Source organism: Entelurus aequoreus, linkage group LG06 (assembly GCF_033978785.1).
Source record: "Entelurus aequoreus isolate RoL-2023_Sb linkage group LG06, RoL_Eaeq_v1.1, whole genome shotgun sequence".
NCBI classification, from domain to species: Eukaryota; Metazoa; Chordata; class Actinopteri; order Syngnathiformes; family Syngnathidae; genus Entelurus; species Entelurus aequoreus.
Window position 1 is genome coordinate 39,260,949 of NC_084736.1, and position 26,277 is coordinate 39,287,225.

The 26,277-nt window shown below is 39.6% G+C and overlaps 1 protein-coding gene across 1 annotated transcript in view; it reads left to right on the plus strand.

The window, feature by feature from the left end:
• The window catches only part of LOC133652217 (collagen alpha-1(XXVII) chain B-like), a 276,843-nt gene that overhangs the window by 31,512 nt on the left and 219,054 nt on the right, over positions 1-26,277 (plus strand). The window lies entirely within an intron of this gene.

The window sequence follows — 26,277 nt, forward strand, 5'->3', positions numbered from 1 at the left end:
GCAAAATGCGTGTTTGAAAATTCTGTGTTTAAAAATTCAGTGTTTAAAAAAAATCAGTGTATACAAATTCAGTGCTGACAATTTTTACTAGGAATCAACCCAATGACATCTGTAAATCAACCGCTTTGGTACAATCCTAATATTATCATTAATAAAAAAGTGGTTAAATGGACAACATGGAAAGACAGAGGTATTACTAAACCTCATCATATTATTAATAAAAACTCTTTTAAACCGTTCAATGATTTAGTTGATCAATATAATGTACCCAGAAATCATTTTTTACATTATATCTCTTTAAAACACGCTGTAAATAAATGCATATCTTCTGAAAGTATGTCCTTAAATAGCCATGAACTGGAAGATGCACTTCTTAATCAAGATACAATTAAGAAATCAATTAAACTATTTTATGGAATAATAAATGAACACCACACTAGAAATGCAAATGATGCATGTGTTCGGAAATGGATGATGGACTTAAACATTTTAGATGAAAGAGACATATCATGGAATGATATTTGGAAAAATGCCAATAAGCCCTTTAGAAGCATTAAAGATAAACTGACTCAATTTAAGATATTGAATAGATTGCATTGTACATCTTCTCAGCAGTTTAAAATTGGTTTAGTAGATAGCAAGTTATGTATGAAGTGTCGGGCAGTCGAGGCAACTCTTGTTCATTTATTGTGGGAATGTCAGTGAATAAAAGAGTTATGGTTGAAAACAACAAAAGAAGCAATCACATTCCTTAATATAAACATCCCAATGACACTGCAAACTTGTATCCTTGGGAATCTACATCAATTTAGTAACGTGTCATCAAAGAGTAAAAATGCATTTCTTTCAATATGCATAATAACAAAAAGGGTAATATTAAAAAAATGAATAGATGTTGATAGTCCAACTCATACTGACTGGTACACACAAGCTATGGAGATGATATCACTAGAACAAACTGCATTTAGTTTAGATAATAATGAGTCATATATTAGAATATGGGATCCATTATTTAAATTTGTTTCAACTATTAAATGAACCAAAATATGACACAGCGTGTTGTCAAGCTTGTGAGATGTGATGCAAGTGTAAGCCACTGTGACACTATTGTTAATTTCAAATTGTGTTATTATTATTTATTAATGTTTTTAGTGATATTATCAATGAGGGTTTTTTTTAATCACTGCTATTTTGAAATTATTACTAATATTGATGCTGTTGTCGATAATGTTCATTTTTGTTTCACTACATTTGGATTGTTCCATGTCATGTTTGGGAGCCCTCAATTGCTCTCAATTGCTCTGTTTGTTGTTGTTATTAATGTTGCTGGGACAGCAACATTAAGGGCAGTATAGCTCGGTTGGTAGAGCGGCCATGCCAGCAACTTGAGGGTTGCAGGTTCAATCCCCGCTTCCGCCATCCTTGTCACTGCCGTTGTGTCCTTGGGCAAGACACTTTACCCACCTGCTCCCAGTGCCACCCACACTGGTTTAAATGTAACTTAGATGTTGCGTTTCACTATGTAAAGCGCTTTGAGTCACTAGAGAAAAGCGCTATATAAATATAATTCACTTCACAGGTTTGGTTTCGGAAGTGGATTGCATTATTGTGATATTGTTGTGTATTGTTTTGTTGATTGATTAATAAATTTAAAAAAAATAAATAAAAAAAATAAAAATTGTTTGAAAATTAATTTTATAAAAATTCAGTTTATGAAAAAACAAAAAAAAACAGTGTATAAAAATCCAGTGCAGAAAAATTCAGTGGTCAAAAATTTTTGTTTGAAAATTGATTGTATAAAATTTCAGTGTATGAAAAAACAAAAAAAAACAGGGTATAAAAATCCAGTGCTGAAAAATTCAGTGCTTAAAAATGTTGTTTGAAAATTAATTGTATAAAAATTCAGTGTATGAAAATTTAAAAAAAATAAGTGTATAATCTAGTGCTGAAAAATGTAGTGCTAAAAAATGTAGTGCTGAAAAAATTGAGTGCTAAAAAAATTGTGTTTAAAAATGTATTCATTTTGTATTTAAAAAAATAATTGCTGAAAACTTCATTGTAAAAAAATTTGCTGCTTCAAAAACCAGAACTCACTTCCGGTAAATTAAGACTAAACCAAGAGAGCCTGTCTCCAATGAGGAGTCAAGCTTGAAGTCACATGACAATCTGAACACCTCTAACGCACACATCGTAAATTCACTGTCGACTCGAAATGTGTTGTTGTGTACATTGGTAGTTGTCACTCTTGACAACCTCTAGACCAGTGCTGGCTATCGGGTTGATAGCCCGAGCTTTTAGCTCGGTAGCTAGCAGGCTCGATCTTTACTGCGGATGACCAAAGTTCCAGTCCCGGGTGGACTGGAACTTTGACATGTGGTCATAGTCGGGATGTGATGATATAGTTTCATATCTTGGCTATTGTGACCAAAAGGATCATTGCTATCACGATATTGTAGAATGTGCTCAAAAAGTACACAAATATTGCAAATATTTAAACCACATTTTATTAAAAAAAATAAAACAGACCATATACTTTCTAAGTAAAAGAGACATGAACTATTGTTTCCTCAGAGCATATTATTGTTAATTGAGTGTTAAGATAGCTTTATCTCCTTCCCTTTTAATGTATGAAGTTGTTTAATGATACAGGCAATGTTGGACGTTTTGTTTGTGATGTTCACTTCCTGTTAGAGACATCAAGGCTGATTCATCCATTAAATCAGTTCATTTGATCAGAAATAAGCTTGGATTTATATTTTGTTCCTTTGATTAAATGTTTGATGAATGGAAATATTAAAATAGCACACGTTGCTATATAAGTTTAGGGCGGGGTATGTCCATTGCAGTGATGGGCAGTCACAAGCTACATGTAGCTAAGCTACGTAGCTTAACTACATTTTCCAGTAGCTTAGCCACTTTTTCAACGAGTAGCTTTTCCTGGAGCTTTGCAAGCCAATTTTTAGACCCATGTAGCGAGGTAGCTTACATCAAAACTACAAGCTACAAAGAGAGGAAAAAATGGAGAAAATCCAATGACCTTGATGAATGAGAACATCCATGATGTCATGATGAGTCCCAATTGGCTAAGGTTAGGGTGAACCATTACAGACTGGCCAATCAGAGGCAAGATAAGGCGGGTCATCGAAACCAGGAAGCAAAGTCATAACAGTCACACACTCATGTCACATGACAACGAGGGAGTCAGAGACAGAGGGACGCTTCAAGCTGACCACTCAAAAAAAAAAACATTTGAAAATGTCAGAGATTCTCTCCCACAGATTAGATTTTTCCTTCAGTGAGGAAGACAATGTGCAGGAAACTCACAATAATGCGTGTCCTTGGTCGTATTAAGACAAGTGTATGTGTTTAGAGAAAACTATTCCCAAAACCTTAGTTTTTAGTTGTTTACCGTATTTTTCAGGTAATAAATCAATTTTTTTTTCATAGTTTGGCCAGGGGTGCGACGTATACTCCGGAGCGACTATGTGTGAAATTATTAACACATTACCGTAAAATATCAAATAATATTATTTATCTCATTGGCGTAAGAGACGTCAGCAATTGTCACACACGTCAACCAATAAGAATTCGGCGGAAGCAGGTCATGGCAGAAGTGCATTGTGGGTCATGGGATGCTAACTACTGCTACATCCGTAGCTATTAAAATTGTTTATTTCAACATTGGCGGTAACTTATAAAAACTGAGAAGGGCTGAACTAAAATGGCACCGAAAAGGAAATCATATAGTGCAGATTACAAGCTGGACGTAGTGAAATATGCAGCAGAAATTGGCGATCGAGCAGCAGAAAGAAAGGGAGCGGCACATACTAGGAGCGACACCGGGGAGGAAGATTTCATCGGATTTAGCAATCGGGAGTGACAGATTGTTTGGTAAACGTATAGCATGTTCTATATGCTATAGTTATTAGAATGACTCTTGCCATGATGTATTGCGTTAACATACCAGGCACGTTCTCAGTTGGTTATTTATGCGTCATATAACGTACACTTATTCAGCCTGTTGTTCACTATTCTTTTTTTATTTTAAATTGCCTTTCAAATGTCTATTCTTGGTGTTGGATTTTATCTAATAAGTTTCCCCCAAAAATGCGACTTATACTCCAGTGCGACGTATATATGTTTTTTTCCTTCTTTGTTGTGCATTTTCGGCCGGCACACGGCTTTACCTTTACTTGGCAGTCCATGTCTTGTTGAAAACACGCCATTCGTCATCAACTTTTCTCTTTTTAGCGTCTCGTCACTTGTCGCTGTGCGCCTTCCCTCACAGGACATACGCACATACAACACTTTTCAAAATAAAAGCAGCACAGTTGTATTGCACGCACGACAAATATGTTTTTTTAAATGTATTTTGTAATTTGAGATTGCCGCTGCGCGCACGAGCATACGTCCACACGGAAGTAATACAAATAACGCTTTTCAAAACAAAAGCAGCACCGTTGTATTGCACACTCGAAATAGATGCTTTTTTAAATGTATTTTGTAATTTATAATTGGCCTCACGCGGGCCGGACAGGGACGTACAAAGGGCCGGATGCGGCCCGCGGGCTGCACAATGCCCAGGTGTGCTGTAAACCAAAATCATAACTGCTCTCTTCATCTAAGACACAAATGTAGGAACACACATTAAAGGCAACTTCATGAAAGGTTTTACTGCACATTAAACATTACTAACTGTTCCCCAACTACACAAAAGTAATTGTTTTTTTTGTTTAGACATAGATGATAGATGCTGTTTTTTTTACTGTAGGTAGAGAACATGAACAACAGCTCCAATTATGTTGTTCTTTGAACCTGTTCACTGTAATAATGACAATAAAACTATATTCTATTCTATTATAGGGGTGGGCCAAACACAAGGCAAACTAAATAAATACATAGAGTGGGGTGTGAGGACCCCTAGAGGTAGTTGTAGGGTGTCCCCAGCTAAGTGACAGATAGTTGATAGTAATATTTGTACACTCTCAGTTACATGAACATTGATATTATACATGTGGACCATAGATAGAAATGTTGTTAAATGTAGATTTCAGGTAGCTAACAACTTTTGCCGTGTAGCTTGCTACAATTCTCCGGGGATAGCGTCCCATGTAGCTTAGCTACATTTAATTGAGAGTAACTTGTAGCTTAGCTTGCTACATTTTCCGAGTAGCTTTCCCATCACTGGTCAATTGTAACGGGTAAATATGTCATGTTAGCATTTAAACTAGGTAGCCAGCCATTAGCGTGCTAACTCGCTTTTTCAGTACTCCATACCAACTTTATTTATAAAGCCCTTTAAAAACAACCACAGTCGAAGAACAAAGGGCTGTACACCACAAATAAATACAGGCAAAGGACAGACTAAAAAATAACATTTAAAACTGAGGTAAAATACACATTGAAAAAGCAAATACAAATTATCTTAAAAACAATTGAGCGATATCACCAGTCCTTTATCGAAGTGCAGTTATCAATCAGAGTTTTAGGATCCTTTTACTTCAATGATAGCGTTTATAGTTCCATCCCTACATGCTACTAATGCAAGCATTGACCGTCTCCTTTGCGGGGATGATTATATTTTTTGCTCATTTGTAGAAATATGCTGCCATATGTCATACCAATGGTTCCAGTTCACAAACAGTTGGACAGACCACCTTGTTGGTAGCACCTTGGCCTTGGCAGAGGTCTACAAACTCCTGAACATATGTTTGAAATGAGTCACAGGCAGAAAAAAGTTCTAAACCATTGCAGGAGTCCACAAAAAAGGCACCTTTTTCTGCATGACTTATTCCCTAGAACGGCGGATATGAACCTGACCCGCCCGGCAGCCTCTGTGCCCTGTGGTGAGACCTCAGCCGGTACAGGCTGCTCCAGCCCAATCCCTTCAGGCGGCGAAGAAAGAAAGCTTTGTCCTCGTCATATTAAAGACGTTTAAAGACCCGCTGTCTGCAGCTCAGCAGGTCTCAGTGCTAACACACCAACCACCTCTTCAACATTCAGCACCCGCACACCCAAATATAAACACGAGTACTTCATATTCCACGATTGGAGTAATATTCGACACTTAGTCACCTCTAGCAGAATGAGATGTTGGTTTAGATCAACATATTTTATTTTTACAAACCTTTTACTTTGAATGTAATTTGCTTTAGAATCTAGATGACACGGTGTCACACATGGTGATGGAACAAAACATTATTAAGTAGTGTATATACACTACATTGACAAAAGTATTTGGCCACCCATCCAAATGATGAGAATCAGGTGCCCTAATCACTTGGCCCGGTGTATAAAATCAAGCACTTAGGCATGGAGACTGTTTCTACAAACATTTGTGAAAGAATGGGCCGCTTTCAGTGATTTCCAGCGTGGAAATGTCATAGGATGCTACCTGTGCAACAAATCCAGTCCTCGCTCCTATATATTCCAAAGTCAACTTTATTATAAGAAAAGTGAAGAGTTTGGGAACAACAGCAACTCAGCCACCAAGTGGTAGGCCACGTAAACTGACAGAGAGGGGTCAGCGGAGGCTGAAGCGCATAGTGCAAAGACTTTCTGCACAGTCAGTTGCTACAGAGCTCCAAACTTCATGTGACCTTCCTATTAGCCCACGTACAGTACGCAGAGAGCTTCATGGAATGGGTTTCCATGGCCGAGTGGCTGCATCTAAGCCATACATCACCAAGTCCAATGCAAAGCATGGGATGCAGTGGTGTATAGCACATCACCACTGGACTCTAGAGCAGTGGAGACGCCTTCTCTGGAGTGATGAATCACGCTTTTCCTTCTGGCAATCTGATGGACCAGTCTGGGTTTGGAGGTTGTCAGGAGAACGCTACATTTCGGACTGCATTGTGCCGAGTGTGAAATTTGATGGAGGAGGAATTATGGTGTGGGGTTGGTTTTTCAGGAGTTGGGCTTGGCCCCTTAATTCCAGTGAAAGGAAACGTTGAATGCTCCAGGATACCAAAACATTTTGGACAATTCCATGGGATGGCACTTCAAGTTCATATGTGAGTAAAGGCAGGTGGCCAAATACTTTTGGCAATATAGTATATGTTGATGTGATGTTGACTTTGTATCACACACAAAGTTGATCTACTAAACTCGTGTGCAGAGGATTGCGTCTCCAAAATGAGCAGAATAAGGAACATAATCCATTTAGCGCGTCGGTCTTCATGAATATGCAAAATATATGCTGGTCAACAAGGCCCACAATAGAACTATATGGCTAAAACTGTATCACGATACAAGTGTTTTATATCGCTTGATATCGATAATATTGATATTGTTTATCGAAAATAAGGACCTGGAGAAATATATTACTGTATTTTTCGGACTATAAGGCGCACTTTAAATCCTTTCATTTTCTCAAAACTCGACAGTGCGCCTTATAACCCGGTGCACCTAATGTACGGAATATTTTTGGTGGTGCTTACCCACCTCGAAGCTATTTTATTTGGTACATGGGGAAATGATAAATGTGACCAGTGGATGGCAGTCAAACATAAGAGATATGTGTCGACTGCAATATGACGGCAGTAAACAACACCCAAACTTTAAATGTTCCATTGAAAATGGGACATTTAAAAAGCTATGAAGCCGCACCGCTTGATGGATTGTCGGTGCGTTACGGCTACAGTAGTCAGAGGTACTCTTCAACATACGAGTGTTACTTTGGTGTGTGTATAAGGACCGCAAAATGGCACCTATTAGCAGACATTTTATCGGGCGTTTTGTTTCACAATATTATGCCAAAGCAACTTTTCATACCTTCTGGTACCTGCTGATCTGTATTTGGGATCTGCATAAATCCTGAAAATGTGTGGTCCGATGAGCTTCTTCTTTGTCTCTATCTTCTTGTTATGGGACATTCATCCTTCACTGTTGCCATTTCTAATATATAGTAGTGTAAAGTTCTTACTTATATCTGTCAGTAAACTCGCCATTTTTTAAATGTATTTATTTATTTAGTTTTTTTTCATAAAGAAATACAATCATGTGTGCTTAAGGACTGTATCTCTGCAGACTGTATTGATCTATATTGATATATAATGTATATATTGTGTTTTTTATGTTGATTTAATAAAAAATAAAAAATATAAAAATATAAATTATTATTTTTATTTTTTTTAATTTCTTGTGCGGCCCGGTACCAATCAGTCCGCGGCCCGGTGGTTGGGGACCACTGATCTATAAGACATAAATACACATTAGCATACGCGCTCACAATAAATTCCCCTATTTCAAGCGCTACCTGTTCTGGGTCAGCAGGTGCGACGTCCACATACCCCACACGTTCTAAATTATCCACCACCGACTCCCCAAAAACCTACGTAGCCGCCATGTTTTGAAAGATGTCCATGATGATTGGACTAGATTTGTGTTAGCCCCGCCCACTGACTTCAATAGGTAAAAACTGATGGATAAAATCAATTCATAAATGCATTATATCGCTCAAATTAAGTAATCAATGTCAGTGGGCGGGGCTAACACAAGTCTAGTCCAATCATTGCTTCTCTGGTCCAAGTGGAAGTTCTGGGTAACCAATCAGAATCCCTCCACTGACGTTGATGTCTGAATGTGACGGATCCAATTATTTCATGGAATGTTGAAACACATTTTAATGAAATTATTTAATACATCATGAATAGATTTAATTGTGAATAAAGTGTCATAATTTAATCATAAAAAATTAAATTTGTGAACTAGTTAAACCACTAAATCATAAATTAATTAAATTTAATTTTACACTAAATAAATTGACACATTAAAGTAATTAAAAATTACATTTTTTTAATTGTGTCCTTTTTTTTACAGCATTTACAGTAAAATAACAAAATAAATGGAATTAAATTAAATGGAAAGGAAAAACGGTTTCATTCATGCAAGTTTTTTATACTGTAAAATCAACCATTCAATCAATCAAAGTTTATTTATACAGTCCTAAATCCCGAGTGTCTCAAAGGGCTGCACAAACCACAATGACATCCTGGGCTCAGATCCCACATCAGGGCAAGAAAAAACTCAACCCAATGGGATGACAATGAGAAACTTTGGAGGGGACCACAGATGTGGGGACACCTCCTGGGCGACCGGTGCAATGGACGTCGAGTGGATCTAGTTCAGGGTTCACCAACTTTTTTGAAACCAAGAGCTACTTCTTGGGTACTGATTAATGCGAAGGGCTACCACTTTGATACACACTTAAATAAATTGCCAGAAATAGCCAATTTGCTCAATTTACCTTTGACTCTATGTTATTATTAATAGTTAATGATATTTACACTTAATTGAACGGTTTAAAAGAGGAGAAAACACGAAAAAAATGACAATTACATTTTGAAACATAGTTTATCTTCAATTTCGACTCTTTAAAATTCAAAATTCAACCGAAAAAAAGAAGAGAAAAACTAGCTAATTCAAATCTTTTTGAAAAAATTAAAAAAATAATTTATGGAACATCATTAGTAATTTTTCCTGATTAAGATTAATTTTAGAATTTTGATGACATGTTTTAAACTGGTTAAAATCCAATCTACACTTTGTTAGAATATATAACAAATTGGACCAAGCTATATTTCTAACAAAGACAAATCATTATTTCTTCTAGATTTTCCAGAACAAAATTTTTAAAAGAAATTCAAAAGACTTTGAAATAAGATTTAAATTTGATTCTACAGATTTTCTGGATTTGCCAGATTATTTTTTTTGAATTTTAATCATAATAAGTTTGAAGAAATATTTCACAAATATTCTTTGTCGAAAAAACAGAAGCTAAAATGAAAAATTAAATTAAAATGTATTTATTATTCTTTACAATGAAAAAAATAAATTTACTTGAACATTGATTTAAATTGTCAGGAAAGAAGAGGAAGGAATATAACAGGTAAAAAGGTATATGTGTTTAAAAATCCTAAAATCATTTTTAAGGTTGTATTTTTTCTCTAAAATTGTCTTTCTGAAAGTTATAAGAAGCAAAGTAAAAAAATGAATGAATTTATTTAAACAAAAGAAGTTCAATTCTTTAAAATATTTTCTTGGATTTTCAAATTCTATTTGAGTTTTGTCTCTCTTAGAATTAAAAATGTCGGGCAAAGCGAGACCAGCTTGTTAGTAAATAAATAAAATTCAAAAAATAGAGGCAGCTCACTGGTAAGTGCTGCTATTTGAGCTATTTTTAGAACAGGCCAGCGGGCTACTCATCTGGTCCTTACGGGCTACCTGGTGCCCGAGGGCACCGCGTTGGTGACCCCTGATCTAGTTGATAGTGTGAGAGTCCAGTCCATAGTGGATTTAACATAATAGTGTGAGAGTCCAGTCCATAGTGGATCTAGTTAACAGTGTGAGAGTCCATAGTGGATCTAACATAATAGATCTGATTTACATTTCGACAGTCACATCAAATCAGTAACAAAATCGACCTACTATCACCTCAAAAATGTAACAAGACTTAGATGGCTCATGTCAGCTCAAGACTTTGAAAAACTTGTACATGACTTTATTACCAGTAGGCTAGACTATTGTAATGGTCTCCTTGCAGGTCTTCCCAAAAAAACTGTCAGGCAGCTACAGCTTGTTCAGAACGCTGCTGCTAGAGTTCTAACAAAGACCAAAAAATGTGAACACATTACACCAATTCTTAAATCCTTACATTGGCTCCCTGTACATTGATAATTGATTTCAAAATCCTCCTGCTCACATATAAATCACTAAATGGTCTAGAGCCGAAGTATATCACTGATATGCTCCCACTATATAAGCCCTCTAGATCAGTGGTCCCCAACCACCGAGACCGATTGGTACCGGGCCGCGCAAGAAATTTAATTTTTTGTTAGGGGGGGGGGTTACCCACACATGCGGTCCTTTCCAAGGTTTCTCATAGTCATTCACATTGACGTCCCACTGGGGTGAGTTTTCCTTGCCCGTATGTGGGCTCTGTACCGAGGATGTCGTTGTGGCTTATACATCCCTTTGAGACACTTGTGATTTAGGGCTATATAAATAAACATTGATTGATTGATTTTTTATTAAATCAACATAAAAAACACAATACATACATTATATATCAATATAGATCAATACAGTCTGCAGGGATACAGTCCGTAAGCACACATGATTGTATAAATCCAGGGAGAGCATCATTCAGTCACTATGCAACACATTTTTTTGGCCTCTGGGAATCACTAATAAGCCGGAGTTCTTTGAACGCAGATTTCTTGCCGGGACATATGGTACAATACAATCAGCAAGATAGGACGGAGCTAGACCGTGTAGTATTTTATACATAAGTAGTACAACCTTAAAGTCACATTTTAAGTGCACAGGAAGCCAGTGCAGGTGTTTTACAGTGTATTATTACTCTATATTGAAAGTGGATTTTACTGTAAAAAAAAAAAATACAGTAACATTTTTACATGAACAGTTTGTTGGATGATTGCTTTGAAATCATAAGTCAAGTAGATGTTTAGGTATTTATCTTTATTTGAACAATAACATTGTTTTCATATGTGTGATATAATTTTTGTTTTATTACTAGAGATGATTAAAGTGTAAATATATGTCATTGTACGGAGTACATTCATTTTTCTAATACATTTATTAAGAAAATATAAGGTATTTTATTTACCAATATTATTTCCACGCTTTTGGGGGCCACATAATGATGTGGCGGGCCAGATGTGCCCCCCCCCCCCCCCCCCCGGTCCTTGAGTTTGACACCTGTGCATTAAAGTAATTAAAGATTTGAGTTTTTACATTTTGTCCCATGTAGTCCTGCATAGAAACCACGTTTCCTGTCTTCTTTGCTCCTTTGTAGAGAATGTTCCGTGACATGTTTGCATTCATTTGAACCTTTTTAGATCAGATACATTTTCTTTTGACAACCAAAGAGTTGAGATGTTCTACTTTAATTTGCTTGCTTGTGCAAAATCGTCATTCTTTTTTTTACTGGAGACATCTCCCACAGCTGAGTTGGCCTCAGAATTAAGACATCACATTTCATTCATTTTAACAGGTGTACTGTCGTTTTAAGACACAGGTCGGAAACCCAAATTGTTGAAAGAGCCATATTGGACCAAAAAAAACTAACAAAAAAAGCTGTCTGGCGCCGCAAAAAAATAAGCCTTATGTAAGTGTTATAATGAAGACAACACATGATGTAAGTGTCTATATTAGTTATTTTAGCCTACTATCCAAATTACTTTAAAAGTCTTATATAAGTGTTATAATGAAGACAACACATGATGTAAGGGTCTATATTAGCTATATCAGAATCAGATTCAGAATCAGAATAGTTTTTATTGCCATTGTTTGAGAACGGGTTCACAAACTAGGAATTTTCTTGGTGCAATCGTGCAACATAAAACACATATAACACATATTTGGTAATAAAAAGAGCTGTAACTGAGCTATCAGATCTTGTTATTGCTCATGTGCCTGATGGCCGAGGGGAAAAAACTGTTCAGGTGGCGGGAGGTGTGGGTCTGGATGGAGCGTAGTCTCCTGCCTGAGGGGAGAGGGGAGAATAGTTTGTGTCCAGGGTGAGAAGAGTCAGCTGTGATCCGACCCACACGCCTCCTGGTCCTGGAGGAGAACAGGTCCTGGAGGGATGGGAGCTTGCAGCCAATCACCTTCTCAGCAGCACGTACGATGCGCTGCAGTCGATGCTTATCCTGGACTGTGGCGCCGGGGAACCACACGGTGATGGAGGAGGTGAGGATGGACTCGATGATGGCTGAGTAAAACTGCACCAGCATCTTGGTCGGCACCTTAAGTTTCCTCAGCTGCCACAGGAAGTACATCCTCTGCTGGGCTTTCTTGATGAGGGAGTTGAGGGTCGGCTCCCACTTGAGGTCCTGGGTGATGGTGGTGCCCAAGAAACGGAAGGAGTCCACAATGGAGATGGGGTGGGAGAGTCAATTAGGGTGAGGGGGGTGGTGGGGCTGTGACTTTCCTGAAGTCCATGATCATCTCCACTGTTTTCTGGGCATTCAGCTCCAGGTTGTTGAGGCTGCACCAGGACGCCAGCCGGTCCACTTCTCTCCTGTAGGTGGTCTCATCGCCATCCGAGATGAGCCCGATGAGGGTAGTGTCATCCGCAAACTTGAGCAGCTTTACGGACTGGTGACTGGAGGTGCTGCAGTTTTTATACAGGGAGAAGAGCCAGGGGGAAGGTACGCAGCCCTGAGGAGTACCAGTGTTCGTGGTTCGACTGTCCGAGACAATCTTCCCCAGCCGCACGTGCTGTCTTCGGTCTGTCAGGAAGTCATTGATCCACATGCTGAGGGAGTCGGGCACGCTGAGCTGGTAGAGCGTGTCTCGTAGCAGTCCAGGGAGGATGGTGTTGAAGGCATAGCTGAAGTCCACAAACAGGATCCTAGCGTAGGTTCCTGGGGAGTCCAGATGCTCCAGGATGAAGTGGAGGGCCAGGTTCACTACATCATCCACAGACCTGTTGGCTCTGTAGGCGAACTGCAGTGGGTCCAGGAGGGGGGCGGTGATGTCCTTGAGGTGGGGCAGGACCAAGCGCTCAAAGGACTTCATGACCACAGACGTCAGCGCGACCGGCCTGTAGTCATTAAGTCCTGTGACCCGTGCTTTCTTGGGGACAGGGACAATGGTGGTTTGGAAACAGGACGGCACGTGGCATAGCTCCAGAGAGGTGTTAAAAATGTCAGTGAAGACAGGAGCCAGCTGATCCACGCAGTGTCTGAGAGTGGAGGGGGAGACACCATCCGGCCCGGGGGCCTTCCGCGTATTCAGCTTTAAGAACTGCTGGCGTAAATCCTCTCGAATGGAGAGGGCCTTTAAAGTCCTGTGATGTTCTTGGAGTCCTGTGATGTCCTTGGAGTCCTTTAAATCCTTTAATGAAGTGCTGGCGTTGGTGGGGAGGGTGATGGTGGGGGGAGCAGAGCTTTGATTAGCTGAAGCCCATTTATGACGACAGTAATGTATGTTGAGGCCCTTAGCCCTCTCCAAACGGCCGCAGAATCATTGGAGCGGAACTGTTCCTGTAGACGGTTAGAGTACACAGATTTAGCTTTCTCCACTTCCCTGTTGAAGTGGTACTTCGCTTCTCTGTAGGTACTACGGTCCCCGCTTCTCCACGCAGCCTCCTTCTTCTTGCGCAGCTGTCGGAGCTTGGGTGTGAACCAGGGCTTGTCGTTGTTATAACAAGCCCTGGTGCGCGTTGGAATGATGTGCACCTCATTGAACTGAATGTATGAGGTCAAAGTGTCCGTATACTCGTCCAGATTGTCCGTGGCCGCTCCAATTGCCTCCCAGTCTGTCGTCTCCAAACATGCACGCAGCTCCTCCACAGCCTCGGCGGTGAAACACTTAATGGTCCTCATAACAGGTTTAGCCAGTTTCAGTCTCTGTCTGTATGAAGGGATTAAATGCACCATCACATGATCTGATAGTCCGAGAGCAGCGCGCGGGACTGCATGATATGCCTTGCTTATTGTGGTGTAACAGTGATCCAAAGTGTTCTCCTCTCTGGTCGGGCATTTAATAAACTGCCTATACTTAGGTCATTCCTGGCTCAAATTTCCTTTGTTAAAGTCACCAAGTACGATAACAAGAGAGTCCGGAAAAGACCGTTCCACATGTAAGATCTGGCCTGCAAGCGTGCGCTGAGCGTCACGCACGTCTGCGCAGAGCGGTATGTAGGCAGCCACCAGTATGAATCAAACAATCTCACCTGGTGAGTAAAAGGGCTTACAGTGAATGAAAAGATATTCCAGAGCAGAAGAGCAGTTTTGGGATATCACCGTCGCGTCTGTACACCAGTTGTTGTTGATGAAGAAGCAGACTCCACCGCCTCTTTTTTTGCCGGAGAGCCCCGTGTCTTGTTCTGCGCGGAGAAGATAAAAGCCCTCCAGTTGAACCGCGCTGTCCGGGACACTCGAGCTCAGCCATGTCTCCGTGAAGTACAAAACACAAGATGAGGAAAAGTCCTTGTTTCTTCTCATCATCAACGCTAGCTCGTCCATCTTGTTGGCAAGTGAGCGGACGTTGGAGAGAAAGATGGCAGGTAAGGGCGTGCGTAATCCCCGTCTGATGAGACGGACAATAGTGCCCGCTCCCTTTCCTCTTCGGTGCGGTTTCCCTCTTTTGATCAAAGAATGGACCAAATCCGCAGCTGCACTAAGATGACAGGTAATAAGTCCGTAGGGGTGATGGATCTGATGTTCAGTAGCTCTTCGCGGGTGTAAGAGCACGCGGACACACAATTTACGCACAAAAACAAACAAAACAGAGCGCACGGGAGCACCGAGGCAGCCGTGATCGGCGCCATGATGATCAAAGATTGATCATCATTATCATCAAAGATATTAGCCTACTATCAAAATGACTGTGTGTCGCAGGCTGACACAAATCTTCGTTGACAGAAATGTTGAAATGTAATATTTATTCTACACATTTTTACAACATTGGAAAACATTAGTAATTTCAGAAGGTGAGATAACTCCTGGACATGACTGCCTTAAAATGGCCAAAGGTATATATTTGTGTGTCCAAGTTTAAGGAAATGGCAGGCTGTCTTCTTCTAATGGATTTATTACAATCTATGCAAGCTGGCTAACGTTTGCTGTAGTCTGGAACAACATGGCACACAAACAACTATGAGAAATGCAGCCAATATTACATAGAGATAATGTCATGAGAGATGCAAATATAAATTAAGTACACAGAGGACGTAAGTAAAGGAAATTAAATGATCTCAAATATACCTACAAACGAGGCATAATGATGCAAACATTTTTATTATGTCTAATTTTTATTCGAGTTGTATTAATACTTTTTATATGCATATGTACATTTTATTTTGGCGCATTATTTGTGTATTTTTTTTGGTGTTGTCAAAAAATGTTTTAAATAATGATGGCACTGTCATAGCACGGAAATACGCCACCGCCTTAAGGAATGTTTTACAATGAAAACACAACACAAATAAAATGACAGCCAATATTTCAGAATAATTTCCACCAATAAAGTAATAATTGTGTGTATTCAAATTATTCAGTTCCACACCTTTTTTTTATTTTCATTTAATTGTTTTTGACATCCAGCATCAGACATTCCTATCCATTACATCAATATTTGCATACATAATTTACATGTTTGGTGTCGCTCACTGGCATCATCTTGCAGTCGACACGTATCTTTTATGTGTGACTGCCATCTACTGGTCACACGTATCATTACACCATGTACCAAATAAAATTGCTTTGAGGTCGGTAAGCACAACCAGAATCATGCCGTATATTAGGCACACCGGATTTTGAGAAAATGAAAGGATTTTAAGTGCGCCTTATAGCCCGAAAAATACGGTAATAATTGTGTGAATTCAAAAGATTCAGTTCCACATCTTATCTTATAACTGCTACCAGCATTTGTTTCCTTGATGAAAAAAAACAGTTAAAAAAAAAAAGAACTATAATAACGAGTCTTTTGAACGGTTCTTTGAAAGGAACCGCTCCTCGAGATCCGGCTCCCTTCAATGAACCGTAAATCCCATCTCTAATTCTAAACTCCCGGCACCTGTGTTCATAGAAGCTATGTTATACTGCCCCCTGTGGAAACCTGACGCAATAACATGACCATAAATAGAAGAATGTGGCTCAGCACAGCCAGACAATATATCTGTTGTCATGACAAAAACAAGGAATTAGCCTCCGATTTCGCCAAAAATTATCAAAATTTTAACATTTTCAAACTAGAATATAAATATTCATGCTAAAATCAAGATTATGATGTAAAGTTAATGACTAAAAATAAGTAAATAAATAACACTAAATTAAATAAATAACACTTAATTGTGCAATTAATTTAATTTAAATTTATTTTGATTAAAAAACGAATTTAATTAATTAAATGCATTTTATTTGATTCATTATTTAAGTAAAGTGTTTTCTTTTACTACATTTAAACACAGTGTTATTGTTCAAACTGTGTGTAATGTAAAAGTGGCCAAAAATATCGAACAGCGTAAATTCCGGAATAAAAGCTGCGCCTTTCGTCCTACACTTTGAACCCTGCAGCTTACAAAACGGTGTGGCTAATCTTCCATGAGGCCATAAAAAAAGTAAAAAAAACAAACAACAAAACAAACAAATACGCTGAGAAGGTGTTTTATTGTTTGTGCGATGGCGCCATCTTTTCGCTCGCTGCAGCTGCTGCACTGTCCTTCCATTACTGCTTTTTTATTTTAAACTGGAGAACCGTTCGGTCTTCCAGCCGTCCATAGCGTTTCTACTCGTATGGATCCTTTATTCATTACTCCAGCAGTGTTTGTAAGTTTTACAATATAACTAAAACAATTCTTACTTTCTAAACCGTCCCATGTGTGATGTCTGTAGGAGTGTTTTCATGCATATTTGTACGTGCTAATGTAATGTAATGACGTTAGTGTCGTTAGCATTAGCTAATATGCTAATACGCTTACGCGAGTCTGTGTTAGTAATATTAACTTACAATGGCATTATTTTTGTATTTTCACAAATTCCTGTGCTTTAATGTTGTCATTATGGTGGTACTTGATGAATACTTCAGTCTACTATGCTATTGTATTTTAATGTTGTCATTATGGTGGTACTTAATTAATACTTAAGTCTACTACACTACTGTATTTTAATGTTGGTCATCATGGTGATACTTAATGAATACTTAGGTCTACTACACTACTGTATATACTGCTGTCATTATGGTGGTACTTGATGAATACTTAGGTCTACTACACTACTGTATTTTAATGTTGTCATTATGGAGGTACTTAATGAATACTTAGGTCTACTACACTACTGTATTTTAATGTTGTCATTATGGAGGTACTTAATGAATACTTAGGTCTACTACACTACTGTATTTTAATGTTGTCATTATGGTGGTAAATGAATACCTAGGTCTACTACACTACTGTATTTAATGTTGTCATTATGGTGGTACTTAATGAATACGTAGGTCTACTACACTACTGTATTTAATGTTGTCATTATGGAGGTACTTAATGAATACTTAGGTCTACTACACTACTGTATTTTAATGTTGTCATTATGGTGGTAAATGAATACCTAGGTCTACTACACTACTGTATTTAATGTTGTCATTATGGTGGTACTTAATGAATACCTAGGTCTACTACACTACTGTATTTAATGTTGTCATTATGGTGGTACTTAATGAATACTTAGGTCTACTACACTACTGTATTTAATGTTGTCATTATGGTGGTACTTAATTAATACTTCAGTCAACTCCACTACTGTATTTTAAGGTTGTCATTATGGTGATACTTAATGAATACTTAGGTCTACTACACTACTGTATTTTAACATCGGTCATGATGGTACTTGATGAATACTTAGGTCTACTACACTACTGTATTTAATGTTGTCATCATGGTGGTACTTAATGAATACTTAGGTCTACACACTACTGTATTTAATCTCGTCATCATGGTGGTACTTAAAGAATACTTAGGTGTACTACACTACTGTATTTAATGCTGTCATCATGGTGGTACATGGAGTGTATTCTGAGGTGGTACTTGGTGAAAAAAGTTTGAGATCGCAGCTTTAATTCGATTTTTTTTTAAAACAAAGTAATAATTAATTCTTAAAGAATGACACAAAGTGACCTGTATAGCGACACAGGTGTGTGCAAACAGCAGGTAGTGAGCCACAGTGAGAGTGTTGTTCACTAATGGCCCATAAAAACAGAAGTAAAAGTCCTCACACTCCCCGCCTGCAGGTGCCCTTTGGTCAGCTGCCCAGTTGGCACCAGCAACCCTTTCTCATTTTCATCAAGATCTTCTCAGCCATCGCCATACCTCGCCTCTCTCTGCCCATAATGGCTTCCGTACATCTCCATACGCAGCCAAAGAAGGGGAAGGAGCTCCCGTTAAGTGTCTCCATATGCCCAGAGGGAAGGAAGGCCGTTTGAAGGCAGAGAAGAAGCGAAACAAAACAGAAACATGGGAGGGATGACCCAGGTGGAATCCCATCTCTAGTGTGGACTTTTTCACAACCAAAGAACATGCAGAAGGTCCAGTAGCAGTCCTTCCAACATGTTTTAATGCGCTAGCATTCTCCACGCTCAGGACTTTTTACTTCCTTTAAAGCAAGCGTTAATTTACGATCTCACTGACGATGAGATGTATTTTCACTTCTGCCCCCATGATCTTATTATTACCGCATTTTTCGGACTTCAAATCCTTTAATTTTCTCAAAACTCGACAGTGCGCCTATTACCCGGTGCGTCTAATGTACGGAATAATTCGGGTTGTGCTTACTGACCTCGAAGCTATTATATTTGGTACATGGTGTAATGATGAGTGTGACCAGTAGATGACAGTCACACATAAGAGATATGTGTAAACTGCCATATGATGGCAGTCACACATACGAGATACTTGTAGACTGCAATATGATGGCAGTCACACATAAGAGATATATGTAGACTGCCATATGATGGCAATCACACATACGAGATACGTGTAGACTGCAATATGATGGCAGTCACACATACGATATACGTGTAGACTGCAATATGATGGCAGTCACACATAAGAGATATGTGTAGACTGCAATAAGACGGCAGTCACACATAAGAGATACGTGTAGACTGCAATATGACGGCAGTCAAACATAAGAGATATGTGTAGACTGCAATATGATGGCAGTCACACATAAGAGATACGTGTAGACTGCAATATGATGGCAGTCACACATAAGAGATACGTGTAGACTGCAATATGATGGCAGTCACACATAAGAGATACGTGTAGACTGCAATATGATGGCAGTCACACATAAGAGATACGTGCAGACTGCAATAAGATGGCAGTCACACATAAGAGATACGTGTAGACTGCAATATGATGGCAGTCACACATAAGAGATACGTGTAGACTGCAATATGATGGCAGACACACATAAGAGATACGTGTAGACTGCAATATGATGGTATTCACACATAAGATATACGTGTAGACTGCAATATGATGGCAGTCACACATAAGATATACGTGTAGACTGCAATGTGATGGCAGTCACACATAAGAGATACGTGTAGAAGCAATATGATGGTAGTCACACATAAGAGATACGTGTAGACTGCAATATGATGGTATTCACACATAAGAGATACGTGTAGACTGCAATATGATGGCAGTCACACATAAGAGATACGTGTAGACTGCAATATGATGGCAGTCACACATAAGAGATATGTGTAGACTGCAATATGATGGCAGTCACACATAAGAGATACGTGTAGACTGCTATATGATGGCAGTCACACATAAGATATACATGTAGACTGCAATATGATGGCAGTCACACATAAGAGATATGTGTAGACTGCAATATGATGGCAGTCACACATAAGATATACATGTAGACTGCAATATGATGGCAGTCACACATAAGAGATATGTGTAGACTGCAATATAATGGCAGTCACACATAGGAGATACGTGTAGACCACATTATGATGGCATTCACACAAAAGAGATGCGTGCAGACTGCAATATGACGGCAGTCACACATAAGAGATACGTGTAGACTGCAATATGATGGCAGTCACACATAAGAGATACGTGTAGACTGCAATATGATGGCCGTCACCCATAAGAGATATGTGTAGACTGCAATATGATGGCAGTCACACATAAGAGATATGTGTAGACTGCAATATGATGGCAGTTATACATAAGCTACGTGCAGACTGCAATATGATGGCAGTCACACATAAGATATACATGTAGACTGCAATATGATGGCAGTCACACATAAGGGATACGTCTAAACTGCAATATGATGGCAGTCACACATAAGAGATACATGTGGACTGCAATATGACGGCAGTCACACATAAGAGATACGTCTAGACTGCAATATGATGGCAGTCACACATAAGAGATATATGTAGACTGCCATATGATGGCAGTCACACATACGAGATACGTGTAGACTGCAATATGATGGCAGTCACACATACGAGATACGTGTAACTGCAATATGATGGCAGTCACACATAAGAGATATGTGTAGACTGCAATATGACGGCAGTCACACATAAGAGATACGTGTAGACTGCAATATGATGGCAGTCACACATAAGAGATACGTGCAGACTGCAATAAGATGGCAGTCACACATAAGAGATACGTGTAGACTGCAATATGATGGCAGTCACACATAAGAGATACTTGTAGACTGCAATATGATGGCAGTCACACATAAGAGATACGTGTAGACTGCAATATGATGGTATTCACACATAAGCTATACGTGTAGACTGCAATATGATGGCAGTCACACATAAGATATACGTGTAGACTGCAATGTGATGGCAGTCACACATAAGAGATACGTGTGGACTGCAATATGATGGTAGTCACACATAAGAGATACGTGTAGACTACAATATGATGGTATTCACACATAAGAGATACGTGTAGACTGCAATATGATGGCAGTCACACATAAGAGATACGTGTATACTGCAATATGATGGCAGTCACACATAAGAGATATGTGTAGACTGCAATATGATGGCAGTCACACATAAGAGATACGTGTAGACTGCAATATGATGGCAGTCACACATAAGAGATACGTGTAGACTGCAATATGATGGCAGTCACACATAAGATATACATGTAGACTGCAATATGATGGCAGTCACACATAAGAGATATGTGTAGACTGCAATATAATGGCAGTTACACATAGGAGATACGTGTAGACCACATTATGATGGCATTCACACAAAAGAGATGCGTGCAGACTGCAATATGACGGCAGTCACACATAAGAGATACGTATAGACTGCAATATGATGGCCGTCACCCATAAGAGATATGTGTAGACTGCAATATGATGGCAGTCACACATAAGAGATACGTGTAGACTGCAATATGATGGCAGTTACACATAAGCTATGTGCAGACTGCAATATGATGGCAGTCACACATAAGATATACATGTAGACTGCAATATGATGGCAGTCACACATAAGGGATACGTCTAGACTGCAATATGATGGCAGTCTCACATAAGAGATACATGTGGACTGCAATATGACGGCAGTCACACATAAGAGATACGTGTAGACTGCAATATGATGGCAGTCACACATAAGGGATACGTCTAGACTGCAATATGATGGCAGTCTCACATAAGAGATACATGTGGACTGCAATATGACGGCAGTCACACATAAGAGATACGTGTAGACTGCAATATGATGGCAGTCACACATAAGAGATACGTGTAGACTGCAATATGATGGTATTCACACATAAGATATACGTGTAGACTGCAATATGATGGCAGTCACACATAAGATATACGTGTAGACTGCAATGTGATGGCAGTCACACATAAGAGATACGTGTAGACTGCAATATGATGGTAGTCACACATAAGAGATACGTGTAGACTGCAATATGATGGCAGTCACACATAAGAGATACGTGTAGACTGCAACATGATGGCAGTCACACATAAGAGATATGTGTAGACTGCAATATGATGGCAGTCACACATAAGAGATATGTGTAGACTGCAATATGATGGCAGTCACACATAAGATATACATGTAGACTGCAATATGATGGCAGTCACACATAAGAGATATGTGTAGACTGCAATATAATGGCAGTCACACATAGGAGATACGTGTAGACCACATTATGATGGCATTCACACAAAAGAGATGCGTGCAGACTGCAATATGACGGCAGTCACACATAAGAGATACGTGTAGACTGCAATATGATGGCAGTCACACATAAGAGATACGTGTAGACTGCAATATGATGGCCGTCACCCATAAGAGATACGTGTAGACTGCAATATGATGGCAGTCACACATAAGAGATACGTGTAGACTGCAATATGATGGCAGTTACACATAAGCTACGTGCAGACTGCAATATGATGGCAGTCACACATAAGATATACATGTAGACTGCAATATGATGGCAGTCACACATAAGAGATACGTCTAGACTGCAATATGATGGCAGTCACACATAAGAGATACGTGCGGACTGCAATATGACGGCAGTCACACATAAGAGATACTTGTAGACTGCAATATGATGGCAGTCACACATAAGAGATACGTGTAGACTGCAATATAATGGCAGTCACACATAGGAGATACGCGTAGACTACATTATGATGGCATTCACACAAAAGAGATGCATGCAGACTGCAATATGACGCCAGTAACACATAAGAGATACGTGTAGACTGCAATATGATGGCAGTCACACATAAAAGATACGTGTAGACTGCAATATCATGGCAGTCACACATAAGAGATACGTGTAGACTGCAATATGATGGCCGTCACCCATAAGAGATACGTGTAGACTGCAATATGATGGCAGTCACACATAAGAGATACGTGTAGACTGCAATATGATGGCAGTCACACATAAGCTACGTGCAGACTGCAATATAATGGCAGTCACACATAAGATATACATGTAGACTGCAATATGATGGCAGTCACACATAAGAGATACGTCTAGACTGCAATATGATGGCAGTCACACATAAGAGATACGTTTAGACCGCAATATGACGGCAGTCACACATAAGAGATACGTGTGGACTGCAATATGACGGCAGTCATACATAAGAGATACGTGTAGACTGCAATATGATGGCAGTCACACATAAGATATACTTGCAGACTGAAATATGATGGCAGCCACACATAAGAGATACGTGTAGACTGCAATATGATGGCAGTCACACGTAAGAGATACATGTAGACTGCAAGATGACGCCAGTAAACAACACCCAAACTTTAAAATGTTCCATTGAAAATGGGACATTTAAAAAGTTATGAAGCTGCACCGCTTGATGGATTGTTGGCGCGTTACGGCTACAGTAGTCAGAAGTACTCTTCAACATACGAGTGTTTCTATGGTGGGTGTATAAGGACCGCAAAATGGCACCTATTAGCAGACATTTTATCGGGCGTTTTGTTACACAATATTATGCAAAATAATTTTTTCTTACCTTCTGGTACCTGCTGATCTGTATTTGGATCTGCCTAAATCCTGAAAATGTGTAGTCCGTGCCGAAACCGTAGTCGATAAGCTTCTTCTTTTTCTCTATCCTCTTGTTATGTGACATTCATCCTCCGCTGTTGCCATTTCTAATATAAAGTAGTGTAAAGTTCTTACTTATATCTTTCAGTAAACTCACCATGAAAGCGCTAAAACACACCGGTGTAGTGAGTTTACATTATTCACCCAAGGAACTTGAGTTATTAGAGGGTTCCGGTCGGACGGTTTTTCACGGGACACATTTCGGGCATTGTTGTTGTACTAGTGAGCCACGGATGAGGAGACGCTGCTCCGTTATCTATTGAAGTCAAGTCTGAATGTCATTAAAACAGTTAGCGCCATCTTTTGACACTTCTTCCACTCCCGTCCTTGCACGCTACACCGCTACAACAACGATGACGGGGAGAAGACGCTGTCGAAGTGGAGGCACGTAAATAAGACCGCCCACAAAACGGCGCATCCTGAAGAGACTGTCAGAAAGCGACTTAAAGATGATCTGTAAAACATCATCTATGCAACATTTTGACCAAAGAACCACCATCACATGTTATGTAGACCGCAAGGAAGTATTTTACATTTAGAAAATAATCATAATAATATGACTCATTTAATGCGCCTTATAATCCAGTGCGCCCTATGGTTTAAAAAATACGGTACTCAATGTGCATGGATTTTAGATCCTATGCCTCCAGTGAGTGGGACAAAGGAGGAGGAAGGGTGGTGGTGGTGGGGGAGGTCGGGGTAAGATGTGATGGATGAGCGGCCTTCACACGGTGGTACCCCATTTACTGGTGGAAAAGTGCAGGGGGAAGGAAAATGACCTCCATATGTCATAACGTGAGGTCTTGCAGAGCAGCCATACACAAACAGAGGGACCCAGGGGCCGTGTCCTGAACCCCAGACAGCCGGGGGGAGGGGGGGGGACAAGATGTGAGAAAGAAGAGCTCCAGGCAGTGGAAACTAATGCAGTGTGTCAAACTGGTTCTTATTGAGGGCCACATTGCAAGTATGGCCGCCCTCAGAGGGCCACTTATAACAGTGAATGTGTATGAATATTCATGTGTTATAGCCTCGCCACACAATTTAAAAAGGTTTTGATTATTATACTTTTTATAGATCGATGGATAACTTGCTTGGGAAACGTAAGTCAAGTTGACAGTTGCAAGTTTTGTTTATGTGTGCTATGGCTAGGATTTTTTTTTTCCTTGGCCTCAGTCTGGACCCCCTCCCTGGAGTCCAGCCTAGGACTGAATATTTTTTTAAGATGTGGCTGGCTACATTAAAAAATGTGACCGGCCACATAAAAAGGACTTGGGGGCGGTCACATTAAAATGACGTGGCGCACCACGTTAAATGACTTGGAGGGAGGGGGACTCACATTGAAATTATGTGGCTGGCCACATAATAAATGTGGCTGGCCACATAAAATGAATTGGGGGCTCACATTACAATAACGTGGAGGGCCACTTTAAAATGACGCACATGCCACATTACAATTATAAGATGGGCCAAATGCAGAGACGGCAGGCTGGATGCAAGGAAACCTGATTTAATGTCCAAAAAAAAACGGAGGAAAACAGGAATCAGGAACCCGCAAACAGGAAAACAAGAAACAAGGAGCTAGGAGACAGCTAACTGCAAATAGCTATCAGGAACCAGCAAACAGGAAAACAAGAAACAAGGAGCTAGGAGACAGCTAACTGCAAATAGCTATCAGGAACCAGCAAACAGGAACAGCTTACAGCAAACAGGAAACAGCTAACAGCCATCATGATTCAGCATACAGGTAGTAGCTACAGCTACAACGACAATACTCCAGCCCTGACTGGAGGGCTGGGCAGGTCTAAATAGCAGCCGGCTGATTGACACCAGGTGTGGCCAGGTGCCAATCAGCCGCAGCTGAGGGGAAACAGCGCTCAGGGAGACAAGCAGGAAACTGAACAAAAAAACAAAAAAAAATGGCAGACCACATTTAAATGTCCTGACATTTTTCTGTCAAAATTTAGTCAGTAAGGTTTTGTTTTTTTTGGCAGCCTTTTCCAGTCCACATTAATGATGTGCATAAAACACAGAAACACATTAAATGAAGTGGCTGGCCACTTTAAAAAATATGTGGAAGACCACAATGACTTGGGGAGGGTTCACATTAAAATGGTGTGGCTAGACAGTTTAAT